At 44.1% G+C, this 27,952-nt stretch overlaps 1 long non-coding RNA gene across 4 annotated transcripts in view; it reads right to left on the reverse strand.

The window, feature by feature from the left end:
- LOC148148065 (uncharacterized) overlaps nt 1–7,337 on the reverse strand; it is a 46,578-nt gene extending 39,241 nt beyond the window's left edge. For 3 of the 4 annotated variants that reach the window (XR_015759311.1, XR_015759309.1, XR_015759312.1), the window contains exons 1-2: nt 7,269–7,337; nt 6,065–6,249 (exon numbers count right to left, since the gene is read on the reverse strand). This is a non-coding gene — a long non-coding RNA (uncharacterized LOC148148065). Of the gene's footprint in view, nt 1–6,064; nt 6,250–6,675; nt 6,706–7,268 lie in introns of those variants that run through there. The other variant, XR_015759310.1, reaches the window with a different exon arrangement.
- Between the last annotated feature and the right edge of the window lie 20,615 nt (nt 7,338–27,952).

Below are 27,952 nucleotides of genomic sequence, written 5' to 3' on the forward strand. Positions count from 1 at the left end.
CTCATCCCTCGGCAGCCTGGGATAGATCCCATTCGGTCCTGAAGATTTGTCCACCTTAATATCCACGAGCCTATCAAACACATGCTCCCTACTTATTTCAACAACATAGGTTGATGCACCATAACCAAATGGTTGCTTTACAATGTGCAAAAACGTTAAAATAAAAGTGGGATTAAATTGTAGACATGTATATAGAGCATCGAGAAGAGAATTGTTGAAATATAAACAGAAATTACACGGGGGAAGTGACATAGTAGCACAGAACAAAATGTCGTTGGAGCCAAAGCAGCACGAGATAGCTAATATCTCCGTCATAAGTCTTCCGTTAGAATCAATATGTGTACCAATGGAAGTGGTAGATGGCACACTTGCTAAAAACATAGATTCGGTACATAGCCTGTACCGAATCTGCGTGGATGAGGAGACTTTCCACTCTCAAGCATCATAGATGTCCACCCATTTTGGTAAACATGTTGCTCTGCACTGTCATCCAGAGACCACTCGATCGCACCTCCTCCATTCCCCATTGCACTGCTCTCAAAACCCCTTTACACACAGTAAAGATAAGTTGAACCTTGTGCTCACCCTTGTGCTGACCAGTCTCTATATTCAACCGATCATCCTTAAACCCTTCTGACAACTCTAATTAGACCACAACACCAAGAATACCTTGCTCTCGCCACCTCTCCTGTGTACGTCAAGTATCAATGCATTCCTCAAATGTTTTGGGGACATTGCCTGTAAACACTCCTGAACCTAATGGTACCTTCCCATACGACTGAAAGGCATGCAAAACGTATTGGCGCACCACCACTCACTCACCTCCATACCGGGCCATAAACAACCTTTCCAGGTGAAACTGATGTTCAAATGCTCCTCCTGCAAACTAGTTTACTGTATCCAGTGGTCCTGATGAGGTCTCCTCGTCATCGATGAGAGCAAGCGTAAATTGAGGCCACGTTTCACTAAACATCTCAGCCTGGCCTGCTGGAGCCGACCTGACCTCCTAGTCGTTGTCTGTTGTAATTCCCCTTCCTACTCATTTTCCAACATGACCAACCTTAGCCTCTTTATTTGCCACAGCAAATCTGACTGCAGGTTGTGGTAAATGGCACCTCGTCCTCTGCTTGTGGACAATGTAGCCCGGACACATAGCATTGAGTTCTTCAACTTCAAATAGCTTCCATTCCTATCCCCTAGCAACATTCCCAGCCCCTCTCCTCTCCCTATCTTCCATTCCTCTAATCAAGCATTTCCTCCAGAAAGAAACAAATGTATTGTTCCAATCAACCAACCAGGCCGGGCCCTGGTTTTATTTCACCTGTCCTGAACACAACACACTGCCATCCTCAACCACTACCCCGCCTAATCTACGGATCCATTTATACCCAGCCCAACGACTGAAGGAAGGTTATACCCGAAACGTTGATATCTTCACCTCCTGATGCTACCTGACTTCCTTTGTTTTCCAAGCCTCCTGCATGTCTGCCTTGGATTTCAGCACCTGCAGTTTGTTTGTCTCTTCTGATGTCGCACGTAGGCCGACTGATTTCCTCCACGAAATGAAACAAGGGAGAAAATTTGCCAATTATAGGAGTGTATTTAATCGTTAAATTCAAATGTATCTGTTATGAATGGATTAGAATCGATGTCCCTACAGAGACGCCGAGATTACGATATCTGTGGTGCTCCCACAATTCCGCCACATTTGCTTATATTTCAACGCAATCAAAGCTCAGTGGCCTGATGGCTAAGCTGTGAGCACTGCTACCTCACAATACCAGAAAACCACGTTCAGTTGCAGCCTCGGGCGACAGCCTGTCTGGAGTTTGCACGTTCTTCCTACGTGTGAGTGTTTTTCCTCCCACATTCCGAAGACGTGCGCGTCAGGTGAATTGGCCAAGCGAAATTGTCCATAATGATCAGGGATGTGTAATTCAGGTGCATTCCTGAGGCGAAATTCAGAGCAATCAGGCCGGCGGTTGGATCTGAATGGGATACTCTTCGAAGGATCAATGTGGAATTGTTGGGCCAAGTGGCCTGTTTCCACACTGTAGGGATTCCATTTAAAAAAAAGAAAAAGAAGAATTCTCCCTGTGTGTGCGGGTTTCCTCCGGGAGCTCCGGTTTCCTCCTTAATCCAACGATATGCTGGTAAGGTGATTTGGAAATGATAAATTGCACATAGTTTAAGGGTATGTATGTTAGTTCAAAAGTCAGGAGTAAAGCTAGAGTAATACAGTAGGGAACTGGTTACTCTTCGGAGGGTCGGTGTGGACGTTTTGACTAAATGGTCTGTTTCCACACTGTCGGCAATCTGTGAAGGATTAAAGTGCAGCCGTGCTTCTTTAACTAAATTAACAGTAAATGGTTCAAGAGCCGTATCAATCATTAATCCCTATGGCCTTTGATGTTAGTGACAGGTAAGCGAAGGGTGCAAACCACGTTTATTAATTCCACACGGCCGATTTATACAGAATTAAATTGCTTTCCAGCCCATCAGACTTGGGCTGTTTCTGGTTTCTGTGGGAAAGGCCTTTTTATGTTCAGTTTCAAATCTTGTGTAATGAAGAATTGATCCGACATTGGACACAAATGCGGTTTAGATTTTGGAATGGTAACAGGTTTATGGAAGAGACTGTCATACTGAAAGGAACATAGTTGTAGCAAGTAAGGCCAAATTGCAATATCACTCAACAAGTCAGGATTCTGTCAAGAAACAAAAAAAAAACACAGCTTCTCCCGTGAATTACTGTGCGTGGTCTGTTAGGTTGACAGCTTCTTCCATCAATCTCAATACCTTTTCATGTCTTTCTATCCCTCTAATGTACTCTCCATCCCTCGCTGTCACTCTCTCTCAGACACTCCCAATTGCCATTTTGCATCTGCATCTCAACTCTGCAAAACACAGTCTCCTTTCAAACCAGCAGTTGCTTCCTCCTGTGTCTTTCTTCACTCTGTCTGTGTGATCTCTTCATCCTTTGATCTCTCCTAATCTGTTACCGATCATGTTCGCTCCACCCAGATCCATTCCTGGACTGACTTTTTCCTGATTAATTTCTGTGCCTGCATGTGCTCGACGTTATTCTCTTTCTAACTTACATTAATCTCTCATCTTTGTTTCATCTTACTGGAAATCTTACGTCAATCTGTTTTAGGCTTAGTTATGCACAATATTATACAACATCAGACTGAGAGTCAATATTGTTAGTTGTTAATACACATAAGCCTCTGATTAAGGTGAGACGATTTCCAGCTTCCTCTGCGTAACTTTGGGATGGGAAAGCACAGATTTCTTCCTGAAAGTATTTGTATTAAACGATTTTTCTTGTCACAGTGTCTCAGTGATTAACACAGCAGCTTCACTGTGCCAGACACGTCGGTTTAATTTCATCCTCAGGCGACCATGCGAAGTTAGTACATTCTCCCTGTGGCTGCATGGATTTGCTTTGTGAGCTCCGATTTCCTCGCACAGTGCAAGGATGTGCACAGAACGTGGGTTACACTTGATTAATAGCCCATAATATCCAGGGATGTGCAGTGTCGATGGGTCAGCCATGTGCAATCTGTGTTACAGGTTTTGGGTAGCGAGGTTGGATATTCTTTGAAGGATTGGTGTGGATTCCGTGGACCGAATGGCCTGCTTCCACACGAAAGGTATTTGATCATTCTTATTCTGATCGCCAGGCTCACAAGTAAAAAGTAGAAAGAATTGATGACGCTCCGCTCCCTGACACTTGACCAGAAGCCATTTCGAAACACAAACATTCAAGGAAAATCACATTTCATTAACCATTTGAAGATACAACCAAAAATACATAAGTTGATCATTTTTCCCTTAGAGCCTCCTTTGCCATTCAATAATTTCATAACTCACACACGTTTATCCTCATCTCCACCTTCCTGAATATTTCTGAATATCTCTGCTTTTCTTTCACTTCATTGGTTATCAACAAACTCGCTCTGCCTTCCTGATTTCTTCTCATAAAAAGAATCATTTATTATTTGATGCCCAGAATTCTGACGACTCACAACCACCCCAGAAAGAACAAGAACTAGCACATTTTTGAAAGGAGTATGTCCCCTTTTGTTAAACTACGACTGAATGCGAGAAACTAACAAAGCAACCTCGTTGCTGATATAACACAATCTAAAGCAATCTAACGTTGTGGACAGAGTAACTCAATTTTCTCAATTGGTAAGGACAACAAGGAGTTGTGCAATAAATCAGTTAGAACTGCGGACAGGAACATACAGAGCTCACAGCGATGTTCAAGATCAGCAATTAAAAAGGAGCGTACCGGGGACCCGAACAGCTGCTAGATTGGAATAGTGAGTGCGTTCTAACTCACCAATTATTGCATGTTCTATTTCTTGGATAAGCAGCTGTTTTAATTCGACTGGAAGTGATAGTTTAACAAGATCCTCTGAACGGATCAATTCAAGTGGGCCCTGGAATGCTATTGAAATACATCCTCACTAACATGGCTGTGCAAATCATCATTGATATTCGCTGCATTTACCTGAGCAAAAACATTACATCAGCTGCAATGATACTGTTTTCAAAAACATGTTATAACTGCTCAAGAAACAAATACACAAATTGATGACAAAACTTCCCGACCAAAACACACACAGCAGAGTTCGTTAAGGTGCGATCCCTCAACAATGTTGGGTAGCTTCATGGTACCAACTTATCTCAGTGACGTTTCTGATGAAGAGTCACTGGACTCGATACGTTGCCTCTGCTTTGTCTCCACAGATGGTGCCAGAATTGCCGAGTTTCTCTAACAGATTTTGTTTATTTTTTTATATTTTACAGACAGAACACATCTTTTGTACTTCTTTTAAAAATGTTACTGTTGTAGTTACCAAATGTAGAGAAGTCACTCACAGAGTGAGACCGATTCCATTGTCTTCCTGCATTTTCTCATTCTGATTTTCAACCTTTCCTCTGATGCATATTTGATTAAATTGAAACTTCAGAATCTAGTCCAGTGATAGGTGTGGGAAGTATAAAGAACTGGACAAGCCCCGTTCAAAACTTATCAAGAAGATACCCTAGATCCTGACCTGTATTGATTTAAAGGCATGCAAAAAGTGTCGTGTTTCAGATGTGTATGATTTCTTAAAGCTACTTGGCTTTAAGCAAAATACACATTATCTTTAAAAAAAGTTAACATACAACAAAGAATGTAAAATTGGCATCACTTTCAATCCATTAAATGGTTGACCAAACGTACATTTTCTTCAACTACAAATCCTCAACTGTTAAAATGTAGCAGCATCACCAAAAACCATGAGTTCTGATGAAGCGTAACGTGACACACAACTTTAACTCTGGTTAATCTCCAGAGATGCTGCCAAACCTGCTGTCTTTTCCAGCATTTGTTGTTTTTGTTCCCATAAGCACAGATTCTTCTTTTTAACCGGTTATCTTCAGTCATGGACAAAGGAAAAAACGCAAAAAAGAAAAACTCTACAACAACAGAGAGAGTACGCCGTTTTTTTTTCCAGCAAAACGGACAGATCTGTGTCTATTTGCTTCAATCTTTCTCCAATACCCACTCCAACTTAAACTGCTGGGACAACTAAAAACCTGTGTCCCGGTGAGCCTGAGTCCACCCACATGTGCTGCTTTTGTTTAATTCAACAAAACACAACAATTCAAGGAACTCAATGCTGTTTAACCACTGTTTCTGAAGCAGACATTGCAACAACATTTGGACAAAATAATTTTCGCAAGAGAACCAGTACATACTGATTAGATTAGATCCCCGACCGCATGGAAACAGGACCTTCGGTCCTACTAGTCCACACCATTTTCCAAATAATAACCCACACAGACCCACTCCCCTACCATATAATTACACCTGACTAACGCACCTAACACGCTGACCAATTTAGCAAGGCCAACTCACCTGACCACCACAACTATGGACTGTCGGAGGAACTGAAATACTCAGGGAAACCCCAGCAGACACGGAGGGAATGTGCTATCGCCACAAATACAGTGCCCAAGGATGGAATCCAACTATTAGCAAAGCATAATCAACAACACTTACTAGTTGGAATGTATCCTCAATAATGCTCAAGAAGTCTGATGGCATCCCTGGCAAAGTAGCTGTCGTCTTTGGCAACACTGAAAATTCCTCTTCCTCGTACGCCAGCACACAAGTCGCAGCCGTGTATCAGTTAGAGATTAATCAATATTGTTCAGACAGCGCCTTCCAAACTCATACTCTATTGTCTAAAAGAGAAACAGCAGTAGATACTTCAGAACATTATCATCTGGTTCCGCACTAAGCCTTACATAAATCACATTTGCCGAAACAAATCTGTTCCATAACCATCACTGAATGGGGCAATGCTATGGCTTTGACAGGTGCATTTTATGCTCTCTTTTTCTGAAAGAAATGTAAGTTGAGACAGAATTGGAGAGATCACTACCAGAAACCTACAAAATCAAAACGTTTATGAAGCCTTGTATTTATTTTGATGCAAAAGAAGAAGCCAGATTTGTGACATATCCCACAAAATCACAGTTTTAGTTCCAGACTTCTGCAGGTGTTGTGGTTGTGCAAGCGACAAATCTCTCTCTCTCTCTCTCTCTCCCTTTCACTCTCTCGCTCCCTCTGTCTGTCTCTCCCCCCACCCACATCTCTCTCTGTCTTACTGTTTGTTCCACTTAAAAGTTGAGTTCCGCTTCCTGCTGTTACAATTGCAAGTGAGGCAACCAATGCAACTGAATTAGCTTCTTTTCCACGTGTGAGGCTTATGACGTATTTCTATGTTTGAATAGCTAATGGTAATTGTTTTGTAGGGATTAAAACAAGGTCAGCCATGTGAACTTCGTAGAGGATGATTTAATACGATTCATACAGAGATTATTGGCTGGCAGGTCCAATTAAAGTGTCGAGATTCTTTCCTCTCTGAGAGCTGGCTCTGAGGAAGACGAACTTATGTCAAGTGTTGCGCACTTGTCACGAGGATTGTCTGAGTAATAGGATGCTGACCTCTATGGAGTAATTTCAGTGTGCGGAAAAGAGAACAAGAAGTGTGATTGAACCATTGACAAGCAACTGTACACCTTGAGTTGGATTAAACATTTCAGGCATCCAGCCAATATTTGGAAAACTGAACACATGAGGTCCAAAAGTTTAAAAATTGGTCAAGCATGTCTAAAAATTGGTTCCTGTTTCTGGCACAGTTTTGCTAGTTTGAAAGTCATCCTGAGTTTGGAAGACGCTCTGTCATTTTAAATCTTACCTTTCTATATCTGCTCTCAATGACTCTCAGAGATACATTCTGGAAATGTGTTGCTGGAAAAGCGCAGCAGGTCAGGCAGCATCCAGGGAACTTGGGAATCGACGTTTCGGGCATAAGCCCTTCTTCAGGAATGAGGAAAGTTTGTCCAGCAGGCTAAGATAAAAGGTAGGGAGGAGGGACTTGGGGGAGGGGCGTCGGAAATGTGATAGGTGGAAAGAGGTCAAGGTGAGGGTGATAGGTCAGGCTGGGGTGGGGGCGGAGAGGTCGGGAAGAAGATCTCAGGTTAGGAAGGCGGTGCTGAATTTGATGATTTGACTGAGACAGGGTGGGGGGAGGGGAAATGAGGAAACTGGTGAAATCCGAGTTCATCCCTTGTGGTTGGAGGGTTCCTAGCCGGAAGATGAGGCGTTCTTCCTCCAACCGTCGTTTTGTTGTGGTCTGACGATGGAGGAGTCCAAAGACCTGCATATCCTTGGTGGAGTGGGAGGGGGAATTGAAATGTTGAGCTACAGGGTGGTTGGATTGGTTGGTCCGGGTGTCCCAGGGGTCTTCTCTGAAACGCTCTGCAAGTAGCCGGCCTGTCTCCCCAATATAGAGGAGGCCACATCGGGTGCAGAGGATGCAATAGATGATGTGTGTGGAGGTGCAGGTGAATCTGTGGCGGATATGGACGTTTCATTTGGGGCCTTGGAGGGAGGTGAGGGGGGAGGTGTGGGCGCAAGTCTTGCACCTCCTGCGGTTGCAGGGGAAGGTGCTGGGAGTGGAGGTTGGGTTGGTGGGGGGTGTGGGTCACGGAGGGAGTGGTCTTTACGGAATGCTGATAGGGGAGGGGAGGGAAATATATCCTTGGTGGTGGGGTCCGTTTGGAGGTAGCGGAAATGACGGCGGATAATACGCTGTCCATGGAGATTGGTGGGGTGGTAGGTGAGGACCAGTGGGGTTCTGTCCTGGTGGCGGTTGGAGGGGCGGGGTTCAAGGGCGGAGGAGCGGGAAGTGGAAGAGATGCGGTGGAGGGCATCGTCGACCACGTCGGGGGGGAAATTGCGGTCCTTGAAGCAGGAGGCCATCTGGGTTGTGCGTTTTTGGAACTGGTCCTCCTGGGAGCAGATGCGGCGGAGTCGAAGGAATTGGGAGAATGGGATGGCGTTTTTACAGGGGGCAGAATGGGAGGAGGTGTAGTCCAGGTAGCTGTGGGAGTCGGTCGGTTTGTAGTAGATGTCCGTGTTGATTCGGTCGCCTGAGATAGAAATAGAAAGGTCGAGGAAGGGGAGGGAGGAATCTGAGACTGTCCAGGTGAATTTGAGGTCGGGGTGGAAGGTATTGGTGAAGTGGATGAACTGTTAAACTTCCTCGTGGGAGCACGAGGCGGCGCCGATACAGTCATCGATGTAGCGGAGGAAAAGGTGGGGGGTGGGGCCAGTGTAGTTGTGGAAGATGGATTGTTCCACATATCCTACGAGAGGCAGGCATAGCTGGGGCCCATGCGGGTGCCCATGGCTACTCCTTTCGTTTGGAGGAAATGGGAGGATTGGAAAGAGAAGTTGTTCAGGGTGAGGACCAGTTCAGTCAGTCGAAGGAGGGTGTCAGTGGAAGGGTACTGGTCGGTACGGCGGGAAAGAAAGAAGCGGAGGGCTTTGAGTCCTTCGTGATGGGGGATGGAGGTGTACAGGGACTGGATGTCCCATTCTCCCAATTCCTTCGACTCCGCCGCATCTGCTCCCAGGAGGACCAGTTCCAAAAACGCACAACCCAGATGGCCTCCTGCTTCAAGGACCGCAATTTCCCCCCCGACGTGGTCGACGATGCCCTCCACCGCATCTCTTCCACTTCCCGCTCCTCCGCCCTTGAACCCCGCCCCTCCAACCGCCACCAGGACAGAACCCCACTGGTCCTCACCTACCACCCCACCAATCTCCATGTACAGTGCATCATCCACCGTCATTTCCGCTACCTCCAAACGGACCCCACCACCAAGGATATATTTCCCTCTCCTCCCCTATCAGCATTCCGGAAAGACCACTCCCTCTGTGACTCCTTCGTCAGATCCACACACCCCACCAACCCAACCTCCACTCCCGGCACCTTCTCATGCAACCGCAGGAGGTGCAAGACTTGCGCCCACACCTCCCCCCTCACCTTCCTCCAAGGCCCCCAATGAAACGTCCATATCCGCCACAGATTCACCTGCACCTCCACACACATCATCTATTGCATCCTCTGCACCCGATGTGGCCTCCTCTATATTGGGGAGACAGGCCGGCTACATGCGGAGCGTTTCAGAGAACACCTCTGGGACACCCGGACCAACCAACCCAACCACCCTGTAGCTCAACATTTCAATTCCCCCTCCCACTCCACCAAGGATATGCAGGTCTTTGGACTCCTCCATCGTCAGACCACAACAAAACGACGGTTGGAGGAAGAACGCCTCATCTTCCGGCTAGGAACCCTCCAACCACAAGGGATGAACTCGGATTTCACCAGTTTCCTCATTTCCCCTCCCCCCACCCTGTCTCAGTCAGATCCATCAAATTCAGCACCGCCTTCCTAACCTGAGATCTTCTTCCCGACCTCTCCGCCCCCACCCCAGCCTGACCTATCACTCTCACCTTGACCTCTTTCCACCTATCACATTTCCGACGCCCCTCCCCCAAGTCCCTCCTCCCTACCTTTTATCTTAGCCTGCTGGACAAACTTTCCTCATTCCTGAAGAAGGGCTTATGCCCGAAACGTCGATTCTCCTGTTCCCTGGATGCTGCCTGACCTGCTGCGCTTTTTCCAGCAACACATTTCCAGCTCTGATCTCCAGCATCTGCAGACCTCACTTTCTCCTCAGAGATACATTGTCAAACAGTAACACATTTTAAGATGAATACAAATTTGTCCATTCCACATGGGAAACACAATGGCAGCTTTTCCAACAGAATGAGTGGCTGTGGGGGTTTGGGAGATCTGAACGCATTTGATGTGATCGTTGTGAATGTAAATTCACGCAGTAACATCTCCCATGAAAATTTTCGCCTTGTCCTCTATATTTCATTATTGGTTAGAAACGTAATACACTTGCTGAATAAACTTTTGCAAACAGACGACATTGCACATGGGTAGGGTCATCGAAACATCTGTTAGCAATTCCGTTCGACACTTTGCTCAATTTTCTGTTCCTCATGTGACTGACTTAACGCTGAGTGAGAGGTTTCTTCCAGCAGTGCCTTACAAGGTCATTCACGTTGAGCGCTGTTGCATTGCCCATGTCCACATGTGGACCCAAACCACCGCAGCGAACGCCAGCTGCACTGCTCCAGCAAACAGCCTCACTCAGAAACAGATTTGCACGCAACGATTCTCGTCGTTTCAGCTCCAGCTAAAACTTAGAACAAAGGTAATGGCCTCGATTTCTCCAGATATTCGGACAGACTCTTACTAAACAGCAGTGAACTGGTAAACTCACATTGTAAATAGGCATTGTTGATCACAGTCCTCATTAAACCAGAGGATTATAAGTTGGAACTCTTCAGAGCTACTTCCTGCGTTTTATTAAGCGAAATGTCCAGTTTCCTATGTAATCCTGTCTTTTTGCTTTCCCTAGGCCCATTCTTTCCAGGTTTGCTCATACGGTGCACACTGCTATTCTCGCTAAACAGTCTTTGTATATGCCTGGGTGAATAAACAACACACCGCCCCACGACCCCAATGATATCAGTCCCTGCCCAGTTGTGATGCCTCCAGTGTGGATTGATTCCTCCACTGCAAGAAATGGTGTCCACTCCACTCCTTCTCCCTCGAGCGCCATCTCCTTGGCCATTCCTTTGCCCGATATACCTTTCTGTTTCTACACTAATGGGCAGGTGGCACTGCACATCATTCTAAGATCACTCCATTTGAGATCACACAGTTGAGTTTGCTTCCCAACACGCTGCTATCTGCCCCCACGTCCTCACCCCTATTTTGCACACAGTGTTAGTGCCAATGTGCCCGACGACTATTGGATATTCGCCCTTTGCTCATCCCTCAATCTGTCAGAATATCATGTAACCTCTCTGAGAGATCCTTTCATCAAACAACGAGAAAACTGCACATCCTTTTGCACCATGGTTGGAAAATTATGAAACTCCTTCTCCTCCCCTTATCATTGGTTCACGACTGTATTTCCCACACATTTTTCCATTTCCCCGTGGAGTGCAGCCAAGAGGTTTCAAGCAAATGTCTGTTACTACCGCCTTCATCCCGAAAGCCCACTCGTCACCCATAAAAATATAATTGGTTTCTCTGTTTCTCTGGTGAATGTCCATAGTGGAATAGTGTTCCTGCCCAGTCCCCTCACTCTGTCAAGAGGACAACTATCTTCCTTGCTCCCCTTGAATTCCTGTCCTTCTGTGTGTCCCCATAGCCTCATCCCCAAAACCCAAGCCGGAGCAAGCAGGAGCTGAGGAGTGTCCGAGTGATGCTTGTGAAAGAGGCCACGAATACGGGAGGAATAAATTAGCAGCACATAGCTGAGGGACCTGCAGTGATGCAACCCTCACTTAAACATGACTGGAAGAAATAACAACAAACTAACACACAGAGTTAAAATATTCATTATTAAAGATACGACAGTTTGGACAATGGCAAAGGTCACGAGCAAAGGTATGGATGATCATGGATTCACATCTACTGTAGCTGAAAATATAACACAGTAATTGGATCAGAGAAACACTTCAGTTTTCGTGCCTTCCACTTTTCTGTGAAATGAGATGATAAAATAAATGTGTTGAGAGACATTCAGAAGAAACATATACATCTCTTCGCTTGAGTTTCAACCATCCAAATGTTAAAAAACTTTCCAAAATCCAGCATTGTCATTTCAGGATGGGAATTTACAAAATGGTTTGAGGAGTCAAGTATTTTAATGATAAGGTTATGTTGGTGAGAGGGTTTAAGAGATGTGATAGATGCATACAATTTAAGATGTCTTTTCACCAGCCAATTTTGTTTTCCAATGATCATTTGGAAGCAGAAGCTTGAACTGCAGGAAAGAGAAAATTAGGAATGAATATAATCCACATTCTGTAACAATTGGATTCAATGGCTGGGTATCTACCCAGCATTCCACGCCTAGAGACTGTGCTCATTACAGGAGAGGGAGGTTCATTCGCATGCTGGCTTCACCTCTGTGGTAACTGGGAGAGATGCACGTTTCCAGACGTTAAGGCTGTAGAGCCTGGAGAGAGGGATTCAGGCCGAGAGTGTTTAAAAACGCTTCCAGCGAAAATCGATCAGCTTGAAAAATAAATAGTTGGTAAATATTTTGCAGTTCCAAGGTAAACAGCTGCCATTCTGGCTAAGGTTCTGGACGCATGGGTGAGCGGAACGGTGACGTCCTAGTACGGGTTTGTAACTGAGGGTGATTCATGCAAATATTGAAAATCTGAGACTAAAACAGAAAGGGATGGAGGAAGTCAGCGGGTCTGGCAGTATACATGGACAGAGAAGCATAGTTAAAAATTCCAGTCTTGTGTGCCTTTTCTTCAGAATCCATTTCCTTGGTGGTGCACTATCCGAGCTGATAGCCTTTTTAGCAGCATAACATACCGGTGCATTTGTCAAAAATACTACAGTCTGCTTTAAACTCTGGATTTTTCTGCAGGTGACATTTTTAATCAACCTGTTCAGACGTGTCATGACACACTTGTGAAGCCGGTGGTGCTTAAGAATTCAGACCTTCTTTGTCAGACTGGAGTTACAAAGGGTCGAGAGAGTGGTGCTGGAAAAGCAGAGCAGGTCATGCAGCATTCAAGGAGCAGGAGAGTCGACGTTTACGGCATCCGAACTTCATAAGAAATAAGGGCACATGGCCGAAACGTCATTCGCTTGCTCCTCGGATGCTGCCTGACATCCCACGCTTTTCCAGCAACAATCTCTCGACTCTGATTTCCAACATATGCAGTACACACTTTCCCTTTGGCGTTCCTTTGGGTCGGGGTCTTGGCCCAACCATCTTCACCTGCTTTGTCAATGACTTTCCCTTCAGAGGTGGGAATGTTGGTTGATGGCTGGACAACATTCAGCATCATTTTCAACTGCTCAGATACTGAAGTCGCTCATATGCATATGTTCAGGTTGTACGTTTGCTAGCTGAGCTGGTAGATGTGTCCTAATTGAGAACAAACTTTCAGCCGGAATCTCAACATGCGCTAAAAAAAATTCCCAAAAATCGTATATTAATTTGTAACAACACCCACATATCATACAAAATCTGCACAAGTGGCAAATAACAGTCATATCACAGAAATGCCTGGCAATGTCCATCTTCATCAAGATACAATCTGAGTTTCCCGTTTTGACATTCAATACCAAATTTATTCTTGAATCCTCCATGAACAACATTCTTGGGTGCACTATTGAATCGAAACCTTCCAGATAGATTCAATATATCCTGTCACGGTCCTGTCTGCAGCTGACCCTCTCTCAGACATGTGGATCCGACTCCCACACCACTGCCAAACTAGTTTAAATCCATCCGAATCGCACGAGCAAAATTCCCACCCATGACATTTGTACCCCTACAGTTCAGGTGCAACCCGTCCTTCATGTACAGGTCCCACCTTCCCCAGAAGGTATCCCAATGGTCGAGGTATCTGAAGCCGTGCCTCCTGCACCAGCCTCGCAGCCACGTGTTAAGTTCCATTCGCTGACTGTTCCTCAGCTCACTATCTCGTGGCAGGGGTAACAAACTTGAGAACACTACTCTAATCGTCCTGCTCTTCAGCTTCCAACCTAACTGTCAGTAGTCACTTTACAGTTAGTCAATCCCTTTCCTGTCGATATCATTGGTGCCAATATGTTCTATGATTTCTGAATGCTCATCCTCCAACTTCAGAATCTTGCAAACTCGATTGGTGACATCCCGGACCGTGGCACCAGGGAGGCAACATACCTTCTAGGCGTCCCTTTCCTGAACACAATATCTCCTGTCAATCCGCCAAACTATTAAATCCCCTACCACTAGCGCTTTTCTATTCCCCTGCTTCTCTTCTGAGCCACAGTGCCAGGGACCTGACAACCATGGCATTCCCGTGGTAGGCTGTCCCCACCAGCAGTATCCAAAACGGTATACTTATTTCTGAGGGGATTGACCAAAGGGGATTCCTGCTCTGACCGTTGGTTCCCTTTACTCCCCCGGACAGTAACCCAGCTGTCCTTATCCTGTGTCTGGGGACTGACCACCTCCCTGTACATCTTCTCAATTTCCCCCTCAGCCTCCGGATTATCCGTAGTTCATCCACCTCCAGCTCCAGTTCCAAAATTCGGTTTTCAAGGAGCTGGAGTTGGCTGCATTTCCCTCAGATGTAGTCGACAGGAACATGTGAAGTGTATCTCACCTGCCACATGCTGCAGGAGGAACATGCGACTGCCCTGACATCCATATCCCGCTAATCTGAAAATCCACACGATCTAAACAATGGAAGAGAAGAGGGAGAAAAAAAAAACAGAAACCTGAAAACTTATCTAGTTTACAGAATTTTTGTAAGGTTAGAGGAGGTAGGTAGGAGGACGGCCTGACGGTGAAAGACCTCGGGTTTCGACGTCACGCACTTAAAAACTCCCCAGAGGTCCTTCGCTGCTCCCTCACACCTCTCGGCAAATGAAGGCCCCGATGCCTGAACCCAGGTGTTAAAATGTTAGACTCATCTTCCCAAAAGTCCTTCGCTTCTCCCTCGCACCACTCAGCAAATGGAGGTCTCGATGCCTGATCAAAGGTTTTCATACCGTAAGACTCACCTTCCCAGAAGTCCTTCACACCTTCCTCGCACCTCTCGTTAAATAGATGCCCTGACGCCTCACCGAAGGTTTTGAACCGTTCGACTCATCTTCCCAGAAGTCCTTTACTCCTCTTGCACCTCTCGGCAAATGGAGGCCCCGGCGCCTGAACTAAGGTTTTTAAACCTTTAGACTCACCTTTACAGAAGTCCTTCACTCCTCCCTTGCAATTCCCGGCAAATGGAGGTCCCGACGCCTGATCTAAGGTTTTTAAACCAGTAGACTAAACTTCCCAGAAGTCCTTCGTTCCTCCATCATACGTCACAGCAAATGGAGGCCTCGACGCCTGATCTAATGTTTTTAAACCGTTCGATTCACCTTCCCAAAATTCCTTCACTCCTCCCTCGCACCTCTCGGCAAATGCAGGCCCCGATGCCTGAACTAAGGTTTTTAAACCTTTAGACTTACCTTCACAGAAGTCTTTCGCTCCTCCGTCGCACCTCTCGGCGAATGGAGGTCCCGACATCTGAACAAAGCTTTTTCAAAGGTCAGACTCACCGTCCCAGCAGTCCTTCACTCCTGCCTCACACCTCGGGTCAAATGGAGGCCCCGACGCCAAATCTAAGGAATTTTAACAGTTAAACTCACCTTCCCAGAAATCCTTCGCTCCTCCCTCGCATCTCTCGGCAAATACCGAGATTGAACGAATTGAAGTTGAGTGAGTCAAATCAAGCATGATATACTGATCCAAGATCCAACGGAGTCACGAAATTCAGCAGGCCATGAAGGCTATATATTTTTCTGGTATGTCTGTGGAAAAAGATTTCAAATGGCAGTGTGATTGTAAAACGCCAACTCACACAAACACACACACATACGCATGCAAACACAGACACACGCATGCAAACACACATACATGCAAACACACACACATGCAAGCACATATACACACATGCAAACACACACACATGCAAACACACACACACACACACACAGACACTCTACATTGTGAGTATTCCAGTGCAATGACTGCAGAAATTATTTCACATAATCCAATTAACATTATTTAAAAGGTCTGAAGAGTATCCATACCTTTGTTGTGTTTAAGGTCAAGGATTCAACAGATCATCGGACTTAGACATATATGTAAAGAGATCAGCAATATGGAATTTTCTGGATTGTGGGAAGGATTACAGCTGCTCAGAGCAGCTGAAATCTCAGCGACACAGATATTCTGAGGATAGACTGTTGACGTGCTCCATGTGTGGAAAGGGATTTACTCTGTCATTCAGCCTCGTGTGACAGCTGTGGGTTTAAACTGACAAGAGACCTTGCCTCTGGTTGTGGGGAAAAATCTTTAAGATTTTCTCAGATCTGAAATTTAGAGGTCTGAATTCAACATCAAGTTATTCCCATGGGCGATAACTCGTTCAGCTGTTCCATGTTTGGGCAACCTTTCGCTCGGGGATCCAGCCTAATGTCGCATATATGTCTTCGTCACTGGGAGAGAAGCTTTTCCGCTCCGTTTGGGCAGGGATGACCTCCACAATCCACTCTAACGCCAGCCAGTCGAATTGAAACTGGAGCGTGTACGTCCTTTTGCTCTGTGCTTGAGAAGAGGTGTATAAAATCAGTAAAGTTTCAGACGCACAAACTTGATCAACACTGCATGGAGACCAAACACCTCCACTGAGTGATGGAAACGATTCACGTTGTCATCTGTACTCAGTGAGCACAGATTATTCACATTAGTGACAAACACTCGCCCCTTGTGTGGAAAGAGATTCACTTTGTTCTCCAATCTCAGCAGATATGGGCTTGTTCATACCATTGCGAGACAAAGTAAATGTTCTGACTATGAAAAGAGCTTCAGGAGTAACAATGCTTTGATGAAACAACAGTGAACACTTTGTGGGTAGAGGCCGTTCACCTACACTATGTGTAGCAATGGATTCAATAATTCATCCGCACATGTGACACACCAGTGAGGAGGTATTGGGTTACCTCAGTTGGCTGGGTTGCTTGTTTGTAAAGTAGTGTGATGCTGACAGCATGGGTGCCGTTCCCATGAACGGGTTGAGAATACCATTAGCAACTGTCCTTCTCAACCTCTTCCTTTGTCTGAGGTCTAGGAGTCCACTGGTTAAATCACCACCAGTCACTTTTGTCTCTCATGAAGAGAGCAGCTCCTATGGCTTGCATATCGATGGATGTACACGCATTCTAGTGAGGTCAAATGTGATTGCATCCTGCTGTTATTGTATACAGAAATGAACTGTGTTCATTCTATCAGCAGTCGTTTACTTCATTGGATGTGAATAGCCTCTTTACTTGAACTGGGTTTTAATTGCTCAAGTATCAATCACATCAAATATACAGTTTTCCCCAATTTCTCTCCAATGAGAGGAGACTGGTGGATATGCATTTGCACTCTGTTCTTGGGCACTTCCTTCGTTGTTCAAACTTGATGTGTATTAAAAATGTATTTGACGCATTCAGAATTACTGACTGTGTTTCACTGCACTGGAAGTCCTTGAGAAGTGTAATCACTGCTTGAGGAGATGCAGCAGTTAAATTGTGTCGATACACAGTGGGAAGTCAGTCCCAGAGTGAGAGCACGTGAATGGTTTCTCATCAATGTGAACATGTTGATGGGAGTTCAGTTCCTGGGAACATATAAAGCACTTCCCATACTCTGGACATTTAAACGGTTTCTTTTCACTAGTAACCCATTGGTGTATTAGCAGAATGGAAGACTTAAGTGAATCCTTTCCCAAAAATGGAACATATAAATGCCCCTTGCCAATGTTAATTCGCTGGTGTCTCAGCGTGTTAATGGAGTGTATCCTTCCCCGCATTCAGAGCAGGTGAATGGCCTTTCACCAGTGTGAACTCGCTTGTATTTCAGCAGGTTGCTGAAATACGCACAACAGACAAATGGTCTCTTCTCTGTGTGAAACTGCTGGTGTCTCATCTGACCAAATGCTTGAGTGAATCCTTTCCTACACTTAGAGCTGGTGTACTGTCTCTCTTCAGTGAGTTCCCAGATGATAAGTGAGATCAGATGACGGGCTGACCCCATTTCCACTGTGAGAATACTTGATTTATTTCTCATCAGTATAAACACATTGGTGATACCTCAGTTTTGGAGAGTGTTTATTGAAAGCATTTCCCACACTCTGAACTTTTAAACAGTCTCTCCTCAGTGTGAATGCATTCGTGCAACAGCAGGTTAGATTACTGCACAAATTGCTTCCCACACTCAGAACAGGTGAAATGCTTTTCCCCAGTGTGGCCGGATGAATTGTCATAGCAGGCGAATAAGTGAATACTTTCCACAGTCAGCACATTTCCAAAGGTTCTCTTCAGCGTCCCTCCATTTATATCTTGGCAGTCGAGATGATTGGATGAAGCCCAGCCCATAGACAGCACACGTGAATGGTTTCACTCGACTCGCAATGTTGTCTTCTCCTTCATTTTCAAAGGCCGACGTGTTCAGCCTACTTCAAACTGAACAACTCCATCAGATACCGATGTGATGTGTCGTTTCAGTTTCAAATGATAATCCTCATTTTTAATAATTCTGAAATTAAAACAGAAATAGCTTAGTAAGAGCTAGTTTAAAAAAAACACCAAAGCATTTATTTGTCATTCTTCTTTCGGATGTGTATATTCAAGACAGGGTCAGCATGTATTGCTCATTCCTAATTTGACTGGACAAGGTGATGATGAGCAGCCTTCTGGAACCCTTGTTATCCATGAGCTATCAGTACATCCACATTGTAAGGGAAGGAAATCCAGAATGTTGACGAAGTGACAGGGGAGGAATGGCAAAATATTTCCAGGTCAGTATAATAACTAGTTTTTGGGGTTGCCCTACCCACCTGTCGTCCTTTACATTTGAGATGGACGTGATTGTGAATGTGAAATGTACTGTCTAAGGAGGCGCGGTGAATTTCTGCACTTTATCTTGTGGATGGTGTAACCTGCATGTCTGAGTGTTTGGTGGTGGAGGAAGTGGATCTGTGTCGATGTTGTGTCATTCATGCGGTGCTGATCAATTTGGCTGTTCTGTTCTGGGTGGTGTTGGGCTATGCATTATTGTTAGAACAGCACTGAGGTGTCCTCAAGAGGTTCTGACTGAAATGTATCTTCCGGCTTGGATGTTGCCTTATCTGCGTGCTTCTCCTGCAACATGCTTTTCAATACTGCACTCATTCAGGCAAATAAGGAGTATTCAGTTATGTTTCTTAATTCTGGCTTGTAAAGGAATAAACGCCAGGTGGGGAAAGAACCCAAAGAAGGAGAAGAACAGTTGGACAATGGAGTGGATAACGATCTGGCTTGGAGAGTGAAAATAGGTTAATGAAGATATTTAGTTGCTATTCGTAGGTGGTGTGTCATGGCAGGCAATCTGATAGATAGGCATCAAGGAATAAAGAATTGTACTCCTTGCTAAAGAAATCCCGGATTCTGATTGATCTTGTGGCCACAAAAGGCTGGTTCAATTAATTTCTCATAGAGACTGGGACTTTCACAGGAGAGAGGGAGGCCTTTTTGCCCTTCTTGCCAATGTCAGGCATCAAGCGCCTATCCACTGTCATCCTATTTTCCAGAACTTGTTCTGTAGCTTTATGCGCTGTGGTGCTTCAAGTGATCATCGATTCATTTTTGCAATTCCACCAGCTCCGGCAAAATGCCATCACCACACACATATTCCTCTTACCTCCCTTCTCTGCCTTCTGCATGTAACCTTACATCTGGGACACACTGGTGCATTCTGCCTTCACTCCCAACACCACCCCACATGGCACTGTGGAATCTTCCCCTGCAATTGCTGAAGATGTGAAACATGCAGTCATGAAATATCAGAAATAGGAGCAGGTGTAAGCGCTCCAGCCCTTCGAGTCTGCTCCGCCATTCAATACGTTCATGGCTGATAATTTTGTGCGCTCAGATCCATTTACCCGTCCCCTCCCTGTATCCCTTACTTCCTTTTTTGTTCAAAAATAAGATCATGGTTTTAAAAACGTTTACTCAAGTGGTGTCAAGTACTTCACTGGGCAAATAATTCTAATTTTGAAAGTGAAGACTACACATGTTGGTAAGAGTGTGATGCTGCAAATCGCATAGCAGGTGAGACAGCATCTGATGTGCAGGAAAATTGACCTTTCATGCAAAAATCCTTCATCAGGAATCGAGGATTCCAAAGAGTAACAATCCTTTGGTTAAAAAGTTCCTTATCCATTCTGTACTGAATCTGCTCCGTCTAATCTTGAGGCTGTGCCCTCTTTTCCAAATTTCACCCGCCAGTGGAAACATCCTTTCTTCTTCTATCTTACATAGTCCCTTCGAAATTGTACATATTTCTATTAGGTCTCTCCTAATTCTTCTGAATTCCAATGAGTATAATTCCAATCTACTCAGTCTCTCCTCATAACCCTATCCCCTCAACTCCGGCATTATCCCAGTCTACCCCATCTGCACCCCTTCCAGTGCCAGTCCATCCTTTCTCAAGTAATGAGACCAAACCTGCTCACAGTATTCTAGGAATGTCCTCACCAGCACCCTGAACAGCGGCAACATAACCTCTCTTCTTTTAACCTCACCCCCTTTAGTAATGAAAGACAACATTCCATTTGCCTACCTAATTATTTGTTGTACCTGCAGACCCGACCTTTGTGATTCATGCACAAGGACACCCAATTCCCCCTGTACAACAGCATGCTTCAACATTTTATTCGACAAGTAATAACCCTTTCTCCTGTAACCTCTAACAAAATGGATGACTTCACATTTCATCTGCCGAACCTTTGCTCACTTAGTCAATGTCACTATTTTCCTCTACAAAGTTTCACATTCCTCTGCACACTGTCCTCTGCCATTCATTTTCGTGTCATCTGTAAGTTTGGACGTGCTACACATTGTCCCCAACTACAAATTATCTACATAAATTGTAAATAATTGCAGTTCCAATACGCATCACTGAGTCACACCACTACTCATTGGTTGCCAGCCAGAATAGTACACATTTATCGCCACTTTTTGCTTCCTGTTAGTTAACCATTCCTCTGCCCATGCTTATACTCGACCACTAACACCATGCATCCTTACCTTTTGCATCAGCCTCTTGTGCGCACCTCGTCGAAGGTCTTTTGGAAATCCAGATACACCATATTCACTGAGTCCCCGTTGTCCACCATACTAGTCATGTCTTCATAGAATACCACTACATTTGTAAATCATGACCTGCCCTATATGAATCCGTGCTGTGTCTGTTCAATCTCTATTGCAGTGACTTCTTATTCCTGCCTTGATCGTAGACTCAAGCACCTTCTCTCCTACAGAAGTTTAGCTAGCGGGTCTATAAGCCCCTCTCTTGTCTTCCTTCCTTTTTTTTTAAACAGTGGCACCAGATTTACTGTTTTCCAATCTGCTCGAATTGCCCCAGAGTCCAGCGAATTTGCAAGATTACCGCCAGTACACCTGTTATTTCCCCCACCAAATCTTTTAGCACCTTGGAATGCATTCCATCAGGGATAGGAGACTGTATCCTTAGCTGCATTAGTTTGCCCAACACTAGCTTTTACGAAATAAGGATTGTTTCCAGGTCCTCACCGACATCCATCTCTTTTCAATTACTGGCTTGTATTAGTGTCTTCCACAGTGAAAAACAATACAAAGTAACTGTTCAATGCCTCAGCCATTTCATCACATCCCATAACTAAACGCCTAAAGGACAAATGTTCACTTCAACCACTCTTTTTATTTATTTTTTTGTCTAAACCTCAGCTAAACGTCCCTATAATCTGTGCGAGTTTTTTTTTAATCATGTTCTTTCTTACGGTTATTTTCAGCACTGTTGTGGCATTCTGTTGACCGAGAAAGCTTTCCGAATCTTCCAGTTTCATGCTGATTTTAACCACTTTGTATGCCTTCTCCTTGAATTTGATGGTCTCCCTTATTTCTTGAAACAACCGTGCCAGATTACACTTTTCCTTACTGTCCTTCCTTTACATTGGAATATAATTTTGATCATCATTGTGAAAAATATAATTGAAAGCTCTGCTCATCAGCTGACCCACCTTTTTTTTTCTTTTGAGTCTACTTAAGCCAGGCTGTCCTCGTTCTATTGTAGAGCCCCTAGTACAGACAGAGGAATCTGGCATTGTTTTTTAACTTCACAGTCTCCATCTGCATTCTCAATACAACCATACTGTGATCACTCATTCCAAGCAGATCCTTCACGATTAGGTATTTGATTATTCCTGTCTCACTACAGAGGACCAGATCGACAATAGCTTGCTACCTCGCCGTTTCATTGACATTTTGTTGAGGAAAACCATCACGATTAAATCCAACAACGTCCTCCTCAAGGCAACACAGACTGAGCTAGTTCGACCAATCTACATGTCGATTAAAATCCCCAAAGTTAATAAACGGCCCATTTTGACCAGCATTACTTATTTCTTTGTGTATTCACCTCCCCAATGTAATCGTTTATTTGGTGGTCTACAGACTACGCCTCTCAGTGAAAGTTTCTTCTTAGAATTTATAATTTCCAACAAAATGGATTCAAACTCATTCTCTATCGAATCTATACCATCTCACAGTACCACGTTGGAGTTGTCCTTGAATATCAGACTCTCCTGTCTGTCCTTCCAAAAAGTCTGAAAACCCCGGATATTTAACTCCCTGTCATGACCACCCCGTAACCATGTCTCCGTAATGGCTACTAAAACATATTAATTCATAATGATTTGTATCATTAACTCGTCAACCTTGTTCCAATTGCTACAATCATTTGGTAAAATGTCTTCATGATAGCTTTCTTAGCTTCAGGATTTCCAACATCTCTCATAACATCTCTTGAATAATCCTTCCTTTTAACATCTTGTTTCTCCTCAACTGTCCATTTACGTCCTCCCTCCTCAGTGTCCAAGGGCCCAAACACATCTTCCAGGTGAAGAAACACTTTGCCTGCACTTCGCACAAAACTGTCTTCTACATTCACTTCTCGCGATGTTGTCTCCACTATCTTGGGAAATGAAGTGTGGACTGAGGGACTGCTTTTCAGAAAATCCAAGTTACATCTTCAAGAAAGACCCTAAACTACCACTTCCCCACCACGTTAGTCGACCAGCCCGTTCCTTGGCCAACATCTCTGACTCAGGCTTACTGCAGTGTTCCGGAGAAGCTCAGTATATGCGTGAAGAACAACATCTAATTTTCCATTTGGGGATGCTGCAGCCCTCCAGACTCCATCGGTTTCAATACTTTTAGGTCCTGAACTCATCCATCTCCTTGTCCTCCACCTCACACATCACTCCTTGCCATCACATATGCAGCCATTGCACACTATCTATGTTTAGTCACTAACAGTCTCCACAAAAAAGCTACTCACCCTCTCAACTTGATCGTTATCCATTAGTTTACCCAATTCTTCTTCTCTCTCTTTGAGTTCTACACTAACCTACCGTTTACTTCTTACCCCAACCGCACCACCCTATCTTTGCAGATAGCTCAACATTTCTTAGGGTACCATCAGTTCTGAGGAATAGACACTGGACCGGAAATGCTAACTCTCATTTCTCATCTCAGACTCTGCCAAACCTGCTTAGCTGTTCCAGCACCTTCTGCTATTCAACCTGTTCCTTGGCGCAGATCTCTGTCTCAGGCCATCTGACGCTGTGAATGATCGCGGAACAAAGGTCGTGCGTGTGCTCTTTTGGTAGCTTGAGATCGTCTGTGCTCAATGATCGTCTGCAACGAAGACAGTACTCTGTTCCTCTTGAAAACTTCTCTTGTCGATTCATCCTATTGGAATGTGAGCCATAGGCATCAAATTATTAAGTCTATTAATACAGCAATCATTTGTATGGGATTTGTCATGCAGTTCTATTTTGAATGCGATCAACAACAGAAAGAGAGAGAGAAAAAAATAACTCATGCCAAATCTGAACAGACAAAAGTTTCTGCAGAAGGTGGAACTCAGTGACATATTTTTCAGATAGATAACACTAAAACACTTTCTCACTGTGACAATGTGCCATTGGTTTTCAAAGCTAAATGATTTATCGGCGCAAAGACTGAAACAGTTCTTTCCACTTATAATATCTGAATGATCTCCCTCCAGTGTGACCGTACAGTTGTGTCAGTAAATGGTATAGCTGAGTGAATCGCCTTACATATGCAGCCGGGGAACAGTCCTTGTGTGGTAATATATGGGTACAGAATGCAGGGATGAGGGACTGAGAGTTTTTTGAGCCGTTTCACATCGCGACTGAGACGGTATTGGAGGTTTTGACAGGCTAAAATTGGGCAAATGCGAGATGGGAATGGGGTTGTGTCTCACGTTGTTTTGTGAGACTAGAGAGGAAATTACATGTGTTCTGACCAATGTTTTACATTCCTTTTTGGACTCCTGGGAGTGGTAAGAGGATTTCTGGACTACGAACGTGGTTCCAGTCTTCAATAAGGCTGGCGAAGATAATGCAGCAAATTACACAGCAGTGAGTCGAACATCACATGTAGGGAAACTTTTGGAGAAGCCTCTTAACGAGAGAATTAATTGCAACTTCTTCAGAGAAAGTTTGACCAGCGAGAGTCAGCACGGTTTTGTCAGAGGATTTCATGCCTGAAAGATCAGGTTATTTTTTTTTTTTAGGAAGTGATCAGATGTGTAAACGACGATAGTGAAATTGATTTAGTTTATGAGGATTTTAGAAAGCCTTTGACAAGTTCCCACAACGGAGACTGGTGACAGGGTTATTAGAAAGGGATACAGCGTCACGTGGTAAGTTTGTTCCAAACTTATTTGGGTGGTTGGAGACAAAGGAAGGTACTGTTTCTGAGACGTAGAACTGGTATTCAGTGGTGTCCCACAAGGATCAATGTTGTGTCCCTTAATATTTGTGATTGCACATAAACAATACAGAAATAATGTTGGGGAAATGATAAGACTTTTTGAGGAGGATATGAAGATTGGCAAAGTGGTTAACAGTGAGGAAGAAGGTCTTAGGTTCCAGGATTTCAGAGGTGGGCTTGTCAAATGGGCAGATAGGGGGAGCTGAAAATAACAATAAAAGCATCAGGCGATGCATTTTGTAAGTAACACGACATGGGAGTACTCAAAGAACGGTAGGGCACTGGGAAACCCAAAGGAACAGAGTGACTTTGCATGTGGGTCCACAGATTTGTGAAGGCAGCAGAATATAGTAGTTAAGAAGACAGGCACGACTTTATAAGTCAAGACAAAAATTATGAGAGCAGGAAAATAGGTGTCACATGTAGAAAAGTTCGTGCCTTCATAAGTCAGAACATTGATTATTGAATTTCACGTTATGTTCTGGCTGTACAGAACATTAATGAGCCACATTTAGAATACTGCTGACAATTCCGATCACCTTCAACAGGAAATATATTCTAAAACTTGAAAGAGTGCAGAAAAGATTTACAAGGATGTTACAGTGTCGAGAGGACTTGAGTTGTCAGAAAAGAGTGTTTGAGCAGGGGTTTATAAAATCCTGATTGGGGTTGGATCGGTGACTGGCCTAGGCCTTGTTTTTACTCAGGATGGTGGAATTCAAAACGAGAGGGCACAAGTTTAACGCGTTTCACACGGACACACTAAACAACGGACAAAGTGTGATAGAGAGATATTTGGATTTCCAACAGACATCATCTCAGCTTAGTCTTCGATTTTTCAAAAAATGGGCATGTACTTGAGAAAATAGTTTGAAAGGTAAACCATGAAGAGAACGTTAAGGATATAAAATTTGAGTGATGTCGAGATGAGGAAGTTTGTGAGTAAAATATTGACTAATGCAGTATGAAGTGGAGAATGAGACGTTCTCAGGAACATTCAATAATGACCCTTTTATTTAAATTAGATATTACAGAACTCTGAAATACCGAGGGACCTGGCTGTCCTGTTTTGTGAATCACATTAATATGGTCTGCCGGCGTAGCAACTGATTAGGAACGCAATAAGCCTTTTTATTCATTTGTTCAGCAATGACTGGGCCAACATTTATTTCCCCACTCCTATCAGTACTTGAGACGGTGAAAGCCTAATCGAAATACTGCATTTCATGATGTCTTTTTTTGGAGAAACGAAGTGTTGCAGTTATCAAATTGCAGCTTTCTCTTTTCCTGTTCACAGTTTAATGTTCAAATATTCAGTTGATATCAGAGAATGCAGAGTTTCTCCAGCAATTATGCTTGTGTTTTAGATTTCCTGCATCCACAGTTTATCTTTATTTAGTAATTTGAATGATCTGAGTTTTATGAGGAATGGAATGTTGCAAGCTGTCAAACATGTGACAGAAGATTTAAACTGAATGCTGGCAAGTTCATCATCAATTTTCCGAAGCACATTAGCTGAGGTGGGAACAGAGTCAAAAAGTGTGGTGCTGGTCAAGCAGCATCCGAAGAGCAGGAAATTCGATGTTTCGCGTACAAGATGTTCATCAGGAATGCTTGAATCGTCGATTCCCCGCTCCTCAGATGTTGCCTTACAGGCTGTGATTTCCAAGCCCTCCACTTATTGACTTTGATCTCCAGCATCTAAAGTTATCACTTTCTGCTGAGGTGCGGTACAGTCAGGTACTGTTCCTGAGATGTAATAACGTGTTCGTGATGACAGAGTGAATTTGTAGTTGCAAACGCATCTGTGAATCAATATTATTCTCCCGCTCCCACTCTGCCAAGGACAGGCTGTTTCGATGGAGCTTGTTGTTACAGCCAGTCAATTTGACAGTTGTGCATTTGGCATGTCGCGAAAACGTGAAGTCCCAACGCGTTGCCTAGACTCGAATACAATACTGAGAAGTTTGGTCTTGGGTCTGCCACGGCCTAAATTTGAAAGTGGTTTTGCTTGTTTGCATGTGCATAGTCGGTGTAGTGTATATTTGTGTCTGAGAGTGTAACCAGTTTTATTTTCTGATGGGTTTTAAAAATGAAGCGATCAACAGAATATTGATTTTAATTTTTCTTTGATAATGTAAATCTGAACCAAAGACATGAATTGTTGAAGAAACTCAGCAGGTCTGACAGAATCTGTGGAGAAAAACTGAGTTAAAGTTTTAGATCGACAGAAACCCGTTACGTACACATTTCTACATTATAATGCTGGGAAAATGATCAGTTTTATATATTGAATCAGGATTTTTATCAAAATATCTCAATGACAGACAACCGTCACCTTTACAAATTCAAAAGGACTTTATTGACTATAACGCTGTTTCCGTTGCTCTCAGCTGGTGAAAGGCTGTGCTTAAATGATTGCCTTCTTTCGTTTCCTTTCTCTCAGTTTGCAGCAATTTCGAATAGAGAATTGGTCATTTCAGTGTCTAACACAGCATGTGTCTCCATTAGTCTCTCTTTGTCTCTGCGCATCCATCTCACCCTCTTCCTGTTACACATTCTCCGACACTCTGCCTGTCCATACAGCTCTTTACCTATTTCGACTCTATGAAAAGTCTGACATTTCGAGACAATTTTTGTGTGCAGTTGCTGAGAGGCTTTTTGCCCACTGACTGGAGTGCGTTGAACTGTTCTCACATTCTCTGGATAATGTGTCTGTCACTTCAAACCAGGCAAGGCGACACTTCTTCCTCAAACAATTATGACTGTTTCGAATTCAAAATAGAATTCCTCATCCACCAGGAAAAAAAGCAATTACACTACAAGTAAAGAAGCACAACGATGTATATATTTTTGGTTTAAATGTATGAACGGTGACATCAGAGAATGAGAGTGATCACCTGGTGGTATCTCTGCCAGTACCACAAAATTCCCTGGCAAATCTGCAGCGTCTCCTGCCTCATCTCGTTATTCCGACCTAACTGGGAATGAAGGAGGGGGAATAAAAGAGGAGGAGAAGCAGAAGTGCTTGTGGAATAATGGAGAGAAACCACAGACATAAGTAATAGTTCGGA

This window comes from Chiloscyllium plagiosum, unplaced genomic scaffold (genome assembly GCF_037043375.1).
Source record: "Chiloscyllium plagiosum isolate Xiang-an unplaced genomic scaffold, Cpla_swu_hap1 HiC_scaffold_14, whole genome shotgun sequence".
Taxonomy (NCBI): domain Eukaryota; kingdom Metazoa; phylum Chordata; class Chondrichthyes; order Orectolobiformes; family Hemiscylliidae; genus Chiloscyllium; species Chiloscyllium plagiosum.